Source organism: Papio anubis, chromosome 2 (genome assembly GCF_008728515.1).
Source record: "Papio anubis isolate 15944 chromosome 2, Panubis1.0, whole genome shotgun sequence".
NCBI lineage: Eukaryota > Metazoa > Chordata > Mammalia > Primates > Cercopithecidae > Papio > Papio anubis.
In genome coordinates this window covers 116,359,947-116,375,881 of record NC_044977.1, presented here as the reverse complement: position 1 = coordinate 116,375,881, position 15,935 = coordinate 116,359,947, and the positions used below count along the sequence as shown (strand labels likewise).

Below are 15,935 nucleotides of genomic sequence, written 5' to 3'. Positions count from 1 at the left end.
TTTCTAGGAAAGATTTAAGAAAACAGACATGTTAGTAATAGAAAAGAAGGTCTTGGCCGGGCGTGGTGGCTCATGCCTGTAATTCCAGCACTTTGGGAGGCTGAGGGAGGTGGATCATGAGATCAAGAGTTAGAGAACAGCCTGGCGAACATGGTGAAACTGTCTCTACTAAAAATACAAAAATTAGCTGGGTGTGGTGGCACGTGACTATAATCCCAACTACTCGGGAGGCTGAGGCAGGAGAGTCATTTGAATCCGGGAGGCGGAGGTTGCAATGAGCCAAGATTGCGCCATTGTACTCTAGCCTGGGCAACAAGAGTGAAACTCCGTCTCAAAAACAACAACAACAACAATAAGAAAAAAACAAAAAAGAAGGTCTTTTATTTTTCTTTTTAAATGTAAGTAAGCTTTTAATTACCAAAATTTGATGTCTAGACTTTTGTCAAAGCCATCTCAATTGCCAAGGAAATTTAATGACAAGGAGCTTAGGAAGAGATTTTTGTCTAGTTGGGAAAGTCAAAAGAATCTGTCTAATGGAGGCAGGAATTTACATGGGCAGTATAAAACAATATATTAATAAAACGTTCACCACATTTGCTTGAATTGTATTCAAATGTGAATGTTTCTTATGTTCTGGGATTTCAGGGGTTATCTACAAAAACTCTACCTGGCCTTGGTCCCTTTCTTGCTGTTTCGTATTGGAAAGGGGATGTATCACTTTGAAACTGATGAACTAGACCAGGGGCTGGCAAATTATGGTCCCCAGGCCAAATCTGGCTCAACATCTGTTTTGGTTAATAAACTTTTACTAGAATACAGCCTTGCACATTCATTTACATATTGTCAGTAGCAGCTTCACATTTAGACAGCAGACTGAATAGTTGCAACAGGGACCGTGTGGCCAGAAAAGTCAAAAATATTTACTATTAATGTATTTTATTATAAAAAGCTTGTCAATCTAAATTCATACATAAGAGCTTTTCTTGCACTTTGTGTTATGTACTATCTCTTTTGAGAATATTTTCTCCACTAGATTTACTCAAAGCAGCAATAGTACTGAATAAAAATGGCTATTGTTTCATATATGTTAATCTTTTCCATTTCATTTAGATTATAAACATTCATAATGTGCATATTTTTATGGAAATATCCTTATATAAAATATTACAAATGTAGTGGCCAGGCATAGTGGCTCATACCTGTAAGCCCAGCACTTTGAGAGGCCAAGGCATGTAGATCGCCTGAGGTCAGGAGTTCGAGACCAGTCTGGCCAACATGGTGAAACCTTGTCTCTACTAAAAATACAGAAAATTTGGGTGTGGTGGCGTGCACTTGTAGTCCTAGCTACTTGGGAGGCGGAGATACAAGAATTGCTTGAACCTGAGGCAGAGGTTGCAGTGAGCCGAGATCATGCCACTGCACTCCAGCCTGCGTGTATTTTCACACTGCTGATAAAGACATTCCTGAGACTGTGCAATTGACAAAAGAAAGAGCTTTATTGGACTTACAGTTCCACATGGCTAGGGAGGCCTCACAATCACGGCAGAAAGTGAAAGGCACGTCTCACATGGTGGCAGATAAGATAAGAGAGCTTGTGCTGCAGAGAAACTCCCATTTTTAAAACCATCAGATCTCATGAGAATTATTCACTCTCATGAGAATAGCATGGGAAAGATTTGCCCCCAAGATTAATTACCTCCCACTGCGTCCCTCCCACAACACGTGGGAATTCAAGATGAGATTTGGGTGGGGACACAGCCAAACCTTATAATTCTGCCCCTGGCCCCTCACAAATCTCACATCCCCACATTTCAAAACTAGTCATGCCTTTCCAACAGTCCCCCAAAATCTTATTTCAGCATTAACTCAAAAGTCCACAGTCCAGAGTCTCATCTGAGACAAGGCAAGTCCCTTCCGCCTTTGTGCCTGTAAAATCAAAAACAAGTTAGTTACTTCCTACATACAATGGGGTATAAGAATAAGGTAAATACAGCTATTCTTGATGGGATAAATTGTCCAAAACAGAGGGACTACAGGTCCCATGCAAGTCCAGAATCCACCGAGGCAGCCAGATTTTAAAGCTCCAAAACTATCTTCTTTGACTCCATGTCTCACATCCAGGTTACACTGATGCAAGAGGTGGGTTCCCATGGTCTTGGGCAGCTCTGCCTCTGTGGCTCTGCAGGGTAAAGCCTCCTTCCCTGCTGCTTTCATGGACTGGTGTTGAGTGTTTGAGGCTTTTCCAGTGCACAGTGCAAGCTGTCAGTGGATCTACCTTTCTGAGGTCTGGAAGATGGTGGCCCTCTTCTCCCAGCTCCACTAGGTGGTGCCCCTGTAGGGACTCTGTGTGAGGGTTCCGACCCCACGTTTCCCTTCAGCACCGCGGTAACAAAGGTTCTCCATGAGAACCCTGCTCCTGCATCAAACTCTGCCTGGATATCCAGGCATTTTCATGCATCCTTTGAAATCTAGGCAGAGGTTCCCAGACAGCAATTCTTCATGTCTGTGCGCTGGCAGGCTGACACCATGTGGAAACTGCCAAGGCTTGAGGTTTGCACCCTCTGAAGCCACAACCCAAGATCTATGTTGGCCCCTTTCAGCCATGGTTAGAGCAGCAGGGACACAGGGCATCAAATCCCTAGGTTGCACACAGCACGGGGACCTGGGGCCTGGCCCACAAAACCACTTTTTCCTCCCCAACCTCCAGGCCTGTGATGGGAGGGTCTGTTGCAAAGGTCTCTGACATGCCCTGGAGACATTTTCCCCATTGTCTTGGTGATTAACATTTGGCAAATGTTCATCATTACTCATGCAAATTTCTGCAGCCAGCTTGAATTTCTTCTCAGAAAATGGGATTTTCTTTTCTATCGCATTGTCAGGCTGCAAATTTTCCAAACTTTTATGGTTTGTTTCCCTTTTAAAACAGAATGCCTTTAACAACACACAGGTCACCTCTTGAATGCTTTGCTGCCTAGAAGTTTCTTCCACCAGATACCGTAAGTCATCTCTCTCAAGTTCAAAATTCCACAGATCACTAGGACAGAGGCAAAAATGCACCAGTCTCTTTGCTAAAACATAAGAAAGAGTCACCTTTGCTCCAGTTCCCAACAAGTTCCTCATCTCCATCTGAGAACACCTTAGCCTGGATTTCATTGTCTATATCATTATCAGCATTTTGGTCAAAGCCATTCAAGTCTCTAGGGAGCTCCAAACTTTCCCGAATGTTCCTGTCTTCTTCTGAGCCCTCCAAACTGTTCCAACCTCTACCTATTACCCAGTTCCAAAATTGCTTCCATGTTTTCGGATATCTTTTCAGCAGCACCCCACTCTGCTAGTACAAATTTACTGTGTTAGTGTGTTTTCATGCTGCTGATAAAGACATACTAGAGACTGGGCAATTTACAAAAGAAATGTTTATTGGACTTACTGTGTCTGGAATTGGTGGGTTCTTGGTCTCACTGATTTGAAGAATGAACCGCGGACCCTCGCGGTGAGTGTTACAGTTCTTAAAGATGGTATGTCCGGAGTTTGTGCCTTCTGATGTTCGGATGTGTTCGGAGTTTCTTCCTTCTGGTGGGTTCATGGTCTCGCTGGCTTCAGGAGTGAAGCTGCAGACCTTCGTGGTGAGTGTTACAGCTCTTAAGGTGGTGCGTCTGGAGTTGCTCTTTCATCCCATCCAGAGTTGTCCATTCCTCCTGGTGGGTTCATGGTCTTGCTGGCCTCAGGAGTGAAGCTGCAGACCTTCGCGGTGAGTGTTATAGCTCTTAAGGCAGCGCGTTTGGAGTGTTCGTTCCTCCCGTCCGGAGTTGTTAATTTCTCCCGGTGGGTTCATCCTCTCGCTGGCCTCAGGAGTGAAGCTGCAGACCTTTGTGGTGAGTGTTACAGCTCATAAAGGCAGTGCGGACCCAAAGAGTGAGCAGCAGCAAGATTTATTGCAAAGAGCGAAAGAACATACCTTCCACGGTGTGGAAGGGGACCCCAGCAGGTTGCAGTGCTGGCTCGGGCAGCCTGCTTTTATTCCCTTATCTGGCCCCACCCACATCCTGCTGTTTGGTCGATTTTACAGAGACCTGATTTGTCCATTTTGTCAGAATGCTGATTGGTGTGTTTACAATCCCTGAGCTAGACACAGAGTGCTGATTGGTGCATTTATAATCCTTTAGCTAGACACAAAAGTTCTCCAAGTCCCCACTAGATTAGCTAGACACAGAGCACTGGTGCATTTACAAACCTTGAGCTAGACACAGGATGCTGATTGGTGCATTTACAATCCTTTAGCTAGACCTAAGGGTTCTCCAAGTCCCCACCCAACTCAGGAGCCCAGCTGGCTTTGCCTAGTGGATCCATGCCAGGGCCACAGGTGGAGCTGCCTACCAGTCCCCTGCGGTGCGCCCTACCCCTCAGCCCTTGGATGGTCAATGGGACTGGGCACTGCGGAGCAGGGGGCAGTGCCTGTTGGGGAGGCTCAGGCCTGGTGGGAGCCCACTGCAGCGGCAGGTGGGGGAGGGGGCTCGGACATGGCAGGCTTCAGGTCCCTAGCCCTGCCCCGCGGGGAAGTGACTGAGGCCTGCTGAGAATTCAAGTGTGGCGTGGATGGACTGGCAGTTCTGGGGGACCCAGCGCTTCCCCACAGCTGCTGGCCTGAGTGCTAACCCCCTCACTGCCTAGGGCCTGTGGCACCAGCCGGCTGCCCCAAGTGTGGGGCCCACCTGGCCCATGCCCACCCAAACTCGCGCTGGTCTGTGAGCACAGCTCACAGCCCTGGTTCCCACTGGCGCCTCTCCCTCCACATCTCCCCCAAGCAGAGGGAGCTGGCTCCGGCCTCTGCCAGCCCAGAGAGGGGCTCCCACAGTGTAGTGGTGGGCTGAAGGGCTCCTTAAGCGCCTCCAGAGTGGACACCGAGGCTGAGGAGGGCGGAGAACCAGCAAGGGCTGCCAGCACGCTGTCACCTCTCATTACACTTCCACATGGCTGGGGAGGCCTCACAATCACAGCAGAAGGTGAAAAGCATGTCTCACATGGCAGGAGAGTGGGTGAATTCACACCGAGTGGGTGAATACTTACCCCCCACTGGGTCCCTCCCATAACACGTGCGAATTCAAGTTGAGATTTGGGTGGGGACACAGCCAAACCATATCACTGGGTGTCAAAGGAGACTCCATCTCAAAACGAAAAACCTACACAGAAAGTAGGAAATGTGACTTAAAATATTGAATGGAACAATAATTCATCTCTTGTATGCTCATATTGTTTTGTGAAACCTGAACAAATTTGTTGAAGCAATTTATTGAGGTAAAGCACACTGACCTACAGTTCATACGACTTCTGAAGAAGACAAATACAGTATTAAAGCATTAGGACAAATATACAAGCTATAATGAACATCATCTAGTTAGCTCACATTTAGTGTAATTAAAAAGAAGCCTAGTTATTGATACTGACATTTTCATTTATTTGGTCCTTTGTTTCTATGCATGGTGTATGTTTCTATTTCTTTTATTTTTTAATCAATTTTTAGTACATTTTCTTTCACGTTTGCTCATTTTTAGTCCTTTCAGTCATTATTTCCATGGCTCTGCATTTTTTTTTATTTTATTTTATTCTTTTGGTTCTGTCTTAGCTTGGAGTCAAAAATTGAGATCAGAACTCAACTAGAGCACTCATTGGTGCAAGAGTGATAGTGGGATTACCATCGACTCATGTCATCTTGTGAAGAGGCACTGTGCATCATCGTTATCATCAACAAATAAAATCCACGTAAAGGCCACCTCTCCAAAGCCTGCTTTCTCTTTTTAAAAGTAAATTTGAATAAACATTATGGGTAGAATTTATCAGGAGCAAAGTTCACTGAGAGTAAATCTTTTGTGAGGATTTTAGAACTTCTTATAATTCATTTACAGGTAAGTGTAGTTTACCTGCTCTAGGGAAATGATGTTTATTATTTAAAAATCAGAAATGAAAGAAGAAACCCCAAAGTAAGATGATTTATTTGCTTTTTGGTAAACTCGATTCTGTTTTGTAACCTTTGAAACATGGATTTTACGAATGATTCTATTAAAATGTATACTCCCTCTAGCGTGTGTTAATCATTATTGCTCTGCTGGGCCTACGGATTACCTGTCTGCATTGTAATGCAACATTCCTTAATATTTACAATAGAAATACCAATGGTTCATAAGACATCTCATATTTCTGTGAATAAAATGGGATTCACAAGAAATAAGGACTTGCCTCCAGAAACACATTTCAAAATATTAAAGTCCTCATAAAAATTCCTAGCATTATTTAAACCAGTATTGATTTAAACTAATGAAATAAAATATCTGACCACAATTTTGTACTTTAATGCTTGAAAAGGTAGATGAAATCATTGCAAGTACAGTTTTAGTATAAACGGAGCAAAAAATAGGTACTTCATTTATAATTGTGTTCAATGCATCAGACATTTATTAAGTCTCTAATTTGTGAAGGTCCTTTTCAGCTTGTGGGGGAAGGGGAAGGGATGTAGAGATGAAGTCAGATCCCTGTCCTTGGGTAAGGAGGACTGAGACAGACATGAGCATCTATAACTTTTTTTAGAGTATGAAGATCCGTTACTATGACATAAAAGCAGTAAGTGATCCAGAAGTAAGAAGATGATCCCAAACCAAACTCAGGCCATGAGATTTCTAGCTCTGCCAAGTTTTTATCACTATTGAGAGGTCAGTCTTATAAATATTTGAGTAGAGAAGGAAAGGGGGAGGGTATGGAGATTGCCTAAATTTAGGGGTAAAAGGAACAAAGGCCTTTTTAGGAGGAGCTATCCTAGTGGAATCACATTTAATCATTGAATTCTATATGGAACTCAAAGAGTACTGTTCAAAGAGTTCTGTTCTTGGGTGCTTATAGAATGGTGAGAGAGACAAAAGTATAACTGGTTTCCCCAGCTACTCTGAAGGAAAATTCGGTCGAGCCCCTATTTCACTACCTGATCTATTCTGGATGGAATGTGCTCTGAGAATTTCTGTCTTTCTTTTTTTTCAGCACCTTTTTTCTTCCTTACTGCACGTTCTTAGCTTCAACTTTTCTACTCACTTCTCAACTTCACCAAACTGTATCCCCTGTGGACCTTTGCAGGAAATCTATCACATTAAGCGTAACATGACAGTTATAAATTTATTGAGGATTTGGTAGTCACAGCTGTGGGATATGATGAAGTTTCTATTCAAATAACCTGATCAATCTTTTATTTTTTAATTCATAATAGCCCCCTCCTTTTTTCCTTTTTCTCTTTTTTTCTCCTTTTTTTCCTTTTTGCCTTTGTTAGATGCCCAGGCATGCCACAGTACCAGGTATAATCAGTACCAGCTCACATTCCTTTCCTTGTTCGGAAAGAGGACTAACTTTCTAGCTCATTACAGACACCCCTTCCCCTTTCCTCTCCACTTTCTTTTATGTGCCCACCTTATCTAAAAAAATCAAATGTTTAGCCAACCGGGATTAGTTTAGATTGCACAACCTGACCCCAGCCAATGGGGAAAGGGTACAGGGACAGGACTTACCTCAGGAATAAAGGCTCTTGTACCTCTTTGTTTAGGTGTGCTCTCATGGTGACTGGCCAAGGAGGCACCCCTCTGCGCAGAAGTAAAACTGCTTTGCTAAGAATCCTTTGTTTGAGTGTTCAGTTTCCTTAGGAGTTTGAGTGTTATTCCTAACATAGGAAAAGAGATCATACCATTGAGGCCTCTTAGCCTCAACTCCTGTTTTCTCCTCTCTGTTAATCTTTATTGGCTCTCAAAAGCTACAACTCCCAATTCATGTTGCTCTCTGACTCACCTAACAAATCCCATCCACCAAGCATAGTCTAGTCTTCTCTTTCTCCACAAAAATGCTGGTGAATATTTCTGAAATTATTCTTATTGTTAAATAAACAATACAGGAACCAGAGAGGAGGTGGAGAGAGGAAGAAGAAACACAAAGGAAATTAGTTTGGGAAAAAAAAAAAACAACCAGATTTAAAGTGTCTAATTGGAGCATAGTGATTACAGTGTATGTCACTTAAAGCTCCATAATAGATCTTACAGCAAATTCTGATTAATCTCATTCCAACTGTGTGGTTGAACAATAAAGCATCATTCCAAAGTATCCTCATTATTTCCTGGTCCAGGAAAGTATTGCTTAAAGAAAAGAGAGGACTTTTCAGAAACAAAACTGTAGTCTTGACATTTGAGAATAAGACATACAACTGGCAAGAAATGCATGCTATCTATAGAATCAATTAAAAACAGACAAGATTATTAGAAAGTCATGCAATTGTGGTTGGATATTAAAAAACTCATTTTTCTCTATAATATCATAAACTTGACAATTTTTATAAAAGCAAGTGCACATATTTATAAATGTGGGGGATGTAGAAAATAAATTTTAATATTGCACATTATATATATAAAAAAATTGGAACAAATTAGTACTTATAAAATATTCAAAGGGCAGAATCTACTATTACATTTCTTATGTCTGTGTACATACTACACAATATTTCTTAGTAAAATGTGCTATGAAACCATTTAAGTGAAACTAGGACATTGTTTAATTTCTAAGGAAAAGTAAAGCATTTTTGCCAGATGGTTTAATTCATAAATATTTCAAAATATAAGCAAAAGAAAATTTTAACCTAAGTTAGTCTTGGGATATAGTCCATTTTTTTGTTTGGAATGCTATTTAAGTTCAAAATGCTTTGATGTTACCTGAATTTTTTTTTACATAATTCCAGATATTGGGCAAATTATTTGAGCAGTTGAATGACATTATCACAGATTCTGTTTCTATTATTCTGCTCTGCCATCCTCACGATGTTGACTTTGGCTTTAGACTAACTTCCTCCTTGCTCCCAAGATGTCCAGAGCAGTCCTAGCCATCACATCTGTACACAGCCACAGGAAACAAAGGATTTTTTTCAGAAGAGTGGAAAACTTACAAGCCCTAAGAACACCTTTCCTACCATCTGACTGGCTAGCTATGGATAACATATATACCCCTAAATCAATCCCTGGCAAAAGTAATGGGGCCATTATGATTGAGTCTAATCAGGATCGCCTTAAACCTATGCATACAGTCACTCTCTCCAGAGTTGCTTGGAAAGAAAGAAGACACGAAAGATGAATCAGCGTCTTGCAAAGAAGAGAAAAAAGTGATTTGTTTGGGAAGCCAACAGTGTTTTTTGGAGAAAAATTGTATCAGACTACCAGTGGTTCTCAATCTTAGCTGCACATTAGAATCATCTGAGGAATTTTAAAAAATATTGATTTAACTGGTCTGAAGTTATACTATAGCTATTGGCAATAAACACACCCTTCTGGTAATTTTAATGTGTAAGTTTGAGAGCCACTGCTCTAGGTAAATTAAAAATAGAATAAAGAGACAAAATCTTCATGAATCTGCACACATTTAGATTCTCAAGCAGTTTTGTTTATGAGCCCTACTGAACATTACCTGAAAATTAACAAATGACTAGCAGGGCAAAATTACCAACACAAGATCTTAGACCACAGTTAACTTGCCAAACTGAAATGGTGCTCACTGCCATATTCATGGTATTTATTACAAGAATGTATGATATTAGGGTACTTAAAGTACCCAGACAACTTTTATAGTCAAGCTGAGTTCTAGTTTTATGTAAGTATAGGAATACAGTATCAGTCCCATTTTGGTCAGAAAACTGAGTTGCAAAGTGGCTGTTAGTGGAAGAGACAGAACCAAAGGTAATAGTATTATCCTAACGATAGTGTTCCCTCATTCTACTGTTGTTAGTAATTTTGTTATTGTATTTGAGAAATATCATTTGTTTTGGCTAAAGCAAAGCTTTATAATAGCTACCATTTATTGACAATTTGCTATGACCCAGGAGCTGTACTAGGTGATTTATTCCCACCCCAACTTTTATTTGATCCTCATGACACTCTTATAAAGTAAATATTACTTTACAGATAAGGAAATTGGAACCCAGGGAGTTCATTATTCCGCCAATGACTCGTATTAGTTCATTTTTCTGGGATCTGGATATGCCCATAAGGCTGTGGGTTACATTGCCATATATAATTTGTTGAGTTTATCAGTTCAACAAATACCTGTTGGTTGACTAACAGCTGATAGGTGCTGGGTTAGGCTCTGGATTGGATTGCATTTTCCCTCTACATTATAATTTACTTTTTTTTTCTTTCTTTAAGAAGTAGGTTTACACCAATTGATTTGCAGCTGCACCAAACACTTAACATCTGATCAAAGCACAATTGAATGAAAAAATGAATTCAATCTTTAGATTGTGATAATTTGGAGTTGCTCTTATTACAAAGACTAATGAAATTTTACCTAGACAAAAATTTCCTTTTCCTTAGGAACATCAAATATAAAAATAAAAGCGTTTTTAAAATGCAGCTTAAAGAATACTACCAGATACTTTCAAGCAAATATTGAGTTTCTGGTATGTATGTCTTGAATTGTTCTCACACTTCATATTCTGTTTTTAATAAAAACAGCATTCTTAATGAGAAGAGGTAATTGGTCTGAAAAGCTGACATACATTTAGATACTTGGTTTAGAATGTTTTCTACTGATTGAAAGATAAGGGGAAAATAAACTGGGCCACAGCTATTCAGGACTTGCTACTTTAATTTTTCATAGGGATAACATTTTCCAAATTACTGAGATACGATATTGAAAATGAAGGGCAACCTTCTTGTTGGGTGAAAGTGTTAGAATAGCCCTAATGCAGAATCTCATTAAAGCAACTGTCAGGATTCCTCTATTTTACCATCACCTCCCCTATTCTGTAAGAAGCAACTGTCGTTTTGAGTGAGTGTACTGCCAAAGAGGCATTTACAAATAAATGAAAAATGTCACAATTGATTTCACTCCTTTCAGAATACTGTGTGTCAGCTTTGTCACAAACTGTCTTTGCTACTCTCTGTTTTAGATCTCCCAGCTGGACGTTCAAAATAGCTTTTGATGTTTTAGGGCCTCTTTTATTCGACCCTAGGTAAGCCCTCTATTGGTGACCTTTTATAAATATTTGTAAAGCTGTTTGAACTGTTAGAGAAAATGAAAACCCTTTCTCTCTGTAACTGCTGTTTTTGTAAAATAGCATCCAGATGTCAATTGTTTACATACACATTTGGTCATCTGGGGGAATTATTTCCATTACAAAACATTATAAAATGTTATAATAATATTTCACATTCTCTTCCCCAATACAATGGTTTGTTATTATGCTTAATTTAACAATAATGCAAATAACAATGTTACTTGTAAATAAGACATGACAAAGTTCTTCCTGTATTTTGAAAGAACTCAACAAGTGTCTAACTTTATCTTGAATAAATAAGTCATATGATTTATATGTAATATCAGTGATATATATTCATTGTTGCCATCACTATAAACCAGTCCACCAACACTACTGCCATCATACTAATGTTACTGAAGACTTATACTGAGCCATATGCTTTGCTAAGCAATTCTATGAATTATAGAAATGTATCACAAGGGTGTCTGAATCCTAAATTAATATGGATTTGGAAAAAAGACAACTAATTAGAAATTGCTAGCAGTTGTTTTTTATTATGGATATTAAATTAAAGAGAAGCACATCTTTATATAATTATACTGTAAGAGATTTTAATCAGTATAATTAATTATAGATCATGCTATCATTTGTGATTACTTAGCTTGCTACCGTTGACTTGAAAGATCATGGAATGGACCAATTAGCAATATTCTATTTCTCTTTGAAAATAGAGGTTTAAGCAGTTCATTAATTCAACAAATATTTATTGAGCACTATTAAGTGCCAGGTAGTTTACATTGAAGGCGTGATTGTGAAGAACATGTATCTATTCTTGAAGAGTTTAAAGTCTAGTGAGAGTCAGGGAAACATACAAGTGCAACATAGTGTGATGAGTGGAACAATAGAGATAGCATGGAATACAGTATGAGAAATTATGTGGGCACCTAAGCCAGGCTAGGTGTGGCTACTCGGGGAGTGATGTGGCAGTAGAATGTGTGAGAATAATTAAATTTTGAAGAAAGGAACAGATTGTGAATGGCCTCAAAAGTCATATTTAAGAATTCAGATATAATCGTGTAAAGTGGCAGTTAAACTGGAAAGATTCATATAATATCGTACAAAGTCAGGCTGGTGATATTCTCACAGAGCCAGCTAACCATGTTTAATAACTAGGAAAGCAGGCTATTCTTCCTTTCACAGCTATATAAATGGAATATATTTTCTAGAATATAAGATCTTTGTGAGCAAGAACCTGGTCTAATTTCCTTGATTCCCCAGGATCTATTGCAGTACTTTACACATACAGGCTCTTAGTATTTATAGTGTGGAATGATAAAATTAAATGTAGATATCTAGAAAATGGATAGGTTGACCCAGTAGAGGCTCCCTCAAAGGTCGACTATTCATAACTATATATTCTTTTTATCCCTGATCAGTTGTCACAAATGGCAAAATTCCTTTCCACATCTCCTTTTTACTTTTAGATTCATAATGAGGGTCTTGTAAACCAAAAATAAAATTCTAAGTCCCCAACCAATTGAATGGACCCCTCCTATTAGCCCACAGCATTCCTAAGTTAACTGTAAAAATTAATTCCAGCCAGGATGGGAAGTGGAGGTTGGACCTGCTTCGTTATATTATCCACCCTTTGGAATTTAGGCACAACTGATCGGCATTTAACATTCAAGTAGAGACCTCAAGACTGACAATGCAGACTCTTTGTAGCAATAAGATACCAACATGACAGCTGGTCCTAAAAGAAATCAAAGTACTTTACCCAAAATAAATTTACCTGACGTATTTTGAAATGACCCTGCAAAGCTTTCCCTAATGGGACACAAGGGGAAAGGAAAAAAGACCTTCCCTTTCCAGGTGTCTTTCCTGATCCAGGAGAGAATTAACTAAGATTCTGGCATTTTTTTTTAAGTTGGGTAAGAAACATTTACAATCTATTCTCTCTGAAGCCTGCTACCTGGAGGTTTCATCTGCATAATAAAAACCTTGGTCTCTATAACCCCTTATCTTAATCCAGACCTTCCCTTCTGTTGATTCTAGGTCTTTTGGATAAACTCTTTCAACCAATTACCAATCAGGAAATCTTGGAATCCATCTTTGACGTGGAAGAGTCCATTTTGAGTTGTCCTGCCTTTATGGACTGCACCAGTGTACATCTTAGATATATTGATTGATGCCTTATGGCTCCCTAAAATGTATAAAACTGGGCACATGTTCTCATGACCTTTTGAGGTTCTGTCACAGCCATGTCCTTAACCTTGACAAAACAAACTTCTAAATTTATTGAGATCTGTCTTAGCTACCTTTTAGTTTGCAGGTAGATACCTTAGATACCTTTTTGAAAATCAACATAAGATGCAATTTTTCAAATAAGCAATTTGATAATATGTATCAGTAAAATCTCTGTAAACAAACTAAAGAATGGAATAAAACTAAGACTAAGTAAAGAAAATAATTTTCAGCAAAAGCAATAACCAGTATGTCCAATATTTATTTAACTTTAGAAAATATATACTCAAATACATTACAAAAGCTTTCTTTTACATACAGAGAGATAAAATGATAACTATCATTAAATTAATCATATATTGTAAGATAATGTACCAAGGAGATACATTTGATTTGTTTTATAATAAATTGTTTAATGAGTCTTTAAAAATTAGGTACTATAATTCACAAATCACAAAATTATTTATTTTAATAGTATGTATCATTTTATAGTGTGGACACTTTTGGTTAGTTTAACCCAATATGAATTCTGTCTTTCTTGCCTTTGTTAAGTTCTTCATTCTAGAGACTTACCTATGACCTGCCTTTCTGGGGTGATTTCTTTAAAATGTGTTATCTTGTGGTCACCTTACTTATAGATTTGTCCTTGAAAGCAGTAGAACATTTCTGTGAATTTATTTTTTTTGTGGCCATATCAAATTCTGAAAGGACTGTGAACACTCATCCAAGGCACAGAGTAGTATATCAGCTCTCATTTTTTAAAATTGATCTAAGGATAAAGCATCACGAACTAATAGTTTCAATAAATCCAATAATTTTGGTAGGTCACTTAAAGCATTGTTTTACAAAATGAAAATAATTTTTAAAAATTAAAAACCTGGCTATATAGAATATTCAAGCAATAAAGAAAACATGAACAAAGATGCCAAGATAGAGTATCTGTCAACCTCAGAGTAACTGATGATTGCCCTGTTGTCATGGGGTTGGGGTAATTGTAACATTTTGCCAAGAGAGAAGTAGGAAGTTCTCAAAAAGAAAAAAAAAAAAAAAAAAGAAAAAAGAAAAAAGCTGCCTGATGTTTTGAAATAATGGGCATTTATCTATCTTGCTATCAGTCAAAATACAGGGTAAGAATGGCCAAGTATTAAAAAGCCTAATGGAGGAGTACAAAAGTGGCAGAAACAAGTAATATAACTGGGAACGCGTTGAACCAAAAGTTCACAAAATAGAATTTATTTTACTAAGAGGGGGGAAAAAAAAGCAGATGAGGCCAGGTCTGCCAGTAGGATGTGTAAACACCTGTGAGCTAGGCGTCAGTCAAGGGCTGGCTTCTGGCTAGCTTCTGGCTGGGCCAGGTGGTGGTAACAGTATGCAGCAGAGACTCCCTTGTTTTGGGGTCATTTCCTATGCTTATTCTCTCTGTTGGTTTCCTTCTTTTGCTTCCACCTCCTCATTCTGACAGCACCTGTTCTATAATATTACTTTGGCAGGCAGCCTTAATGTACATTTTAACAAATTCTCTGTGCCAAGTTTTCTCTTTAAGTTACTAAAGGTAATTGTTAAAAAACTTTCAGAGCAAGTGGCATAAAACAAAACTGTTCTATGGAGGCTATAACAGTCAGTCAACTATGCTAGTAGCCGGAAGACTTCTTATGAATTTTACGTACTACATTAGAAGCTGGCTTGTTGACAGGAAAATCTTTAAAAGTTTTTTATTGTCTCTACAATGGGGCATACATTTATCTCATTTCATTCATGCTAACATGCCCCGTTTGACTTCTGTTTTCCTTTAATAAAGCTATGTAGATTCACAGGGACTGAGACAAAAGCACTTGATTTGCATTAGGACAAAGCATTTTCCCAAAAATACAATGTGACTCTTGACAACTTGTTGCCTTGGAGACTAAAAACTTTTCATGTGAGTTTTCCGAATGATAGGTATTTTTAATTTATCTATAGAAGATTCAGTAGAATTTTCTTATCTTAATAGCTACTGCCCAACTATGTACCTTTTGCCATATGGAGGTAGAAGGGGAAAATTAAAATGCTTCTCAAAACAGGAATGGCACAGTTCCTGTTTGGAACACATTAGATCTACTGGAAGTAAGGTTTTGCATCCAGTAGAACCAGAGCTTTTCACACATTATTTCCTCTTACCATGTTGCTCTTCTTTAACTCCAAACTCTTATACTGAATATTTATCCCTGAAATATTAAAATTCAGGTAACATTAATTTCAAAGAAACCTCTGAAGCCCCTTTCTCTCAATACCTATTATGCCACACTTCACATTCCATTTAATTTTAATTGGGAATGAAGTGAGATATGAATTATCAAGAGAATTTTCTCACAAATTCTGTTAACAGATTTTTTTGATTGCCATATATCTGAATGATGTTTTTAAAAATTTTTACATTCCAATTTATGTTCTTCTAAATTAGAAAATTGGAATGTGTGACAACATAGCTTGATATGTGCTAAAAGCACATGTGTCAGAAAGATGAAAGGTGATGGTTGAATAACATGAAGGTTAATAGTCAAGGAATTTGACAGCTTTATAAGAACAACATATTTACTTAATAAATTGAAAGTGGGTTAATCAGTCATTCAGCATATTCTAAGTGTGTAGTATGTGCATGAAAATGCACTGG

The 15,935-nt window shown here is 38.6% G+C and overlaps 1 protein-coding gene across 8 annotated transcripts in view; it reads left to right on the top strand.

The window, feature by feature from the left end:
* Positions 1–15,935, top strand: part of NAALADL2 (N-acetylated alpha-linked acidic dipeptidase like 2) — a 1,420,296-nt gene that overhangs the window by 98,641 nt on the left and 1,305,720 nt on the right. For 4 of the 8 annotated variants that reach the window (XM_021933739.2, XM_021933732.2, XM_021933734.2 and 1 more), the window contains one exon: positions 5,621–11,014. The exons of 2 other annotated variants lie outside the window; for them this stretch is intronic. The gene's annotated coding sequence lies outside the window, so the exon portion shown is untranslated. The remainder of the gene's footprint in view (positions 1–5,620; positions 11,015–15,935) is intronic. 2 more of the 8 variants (XM_021933735.2, XM_021933737.2) reach the window with 2 other exon arrangements.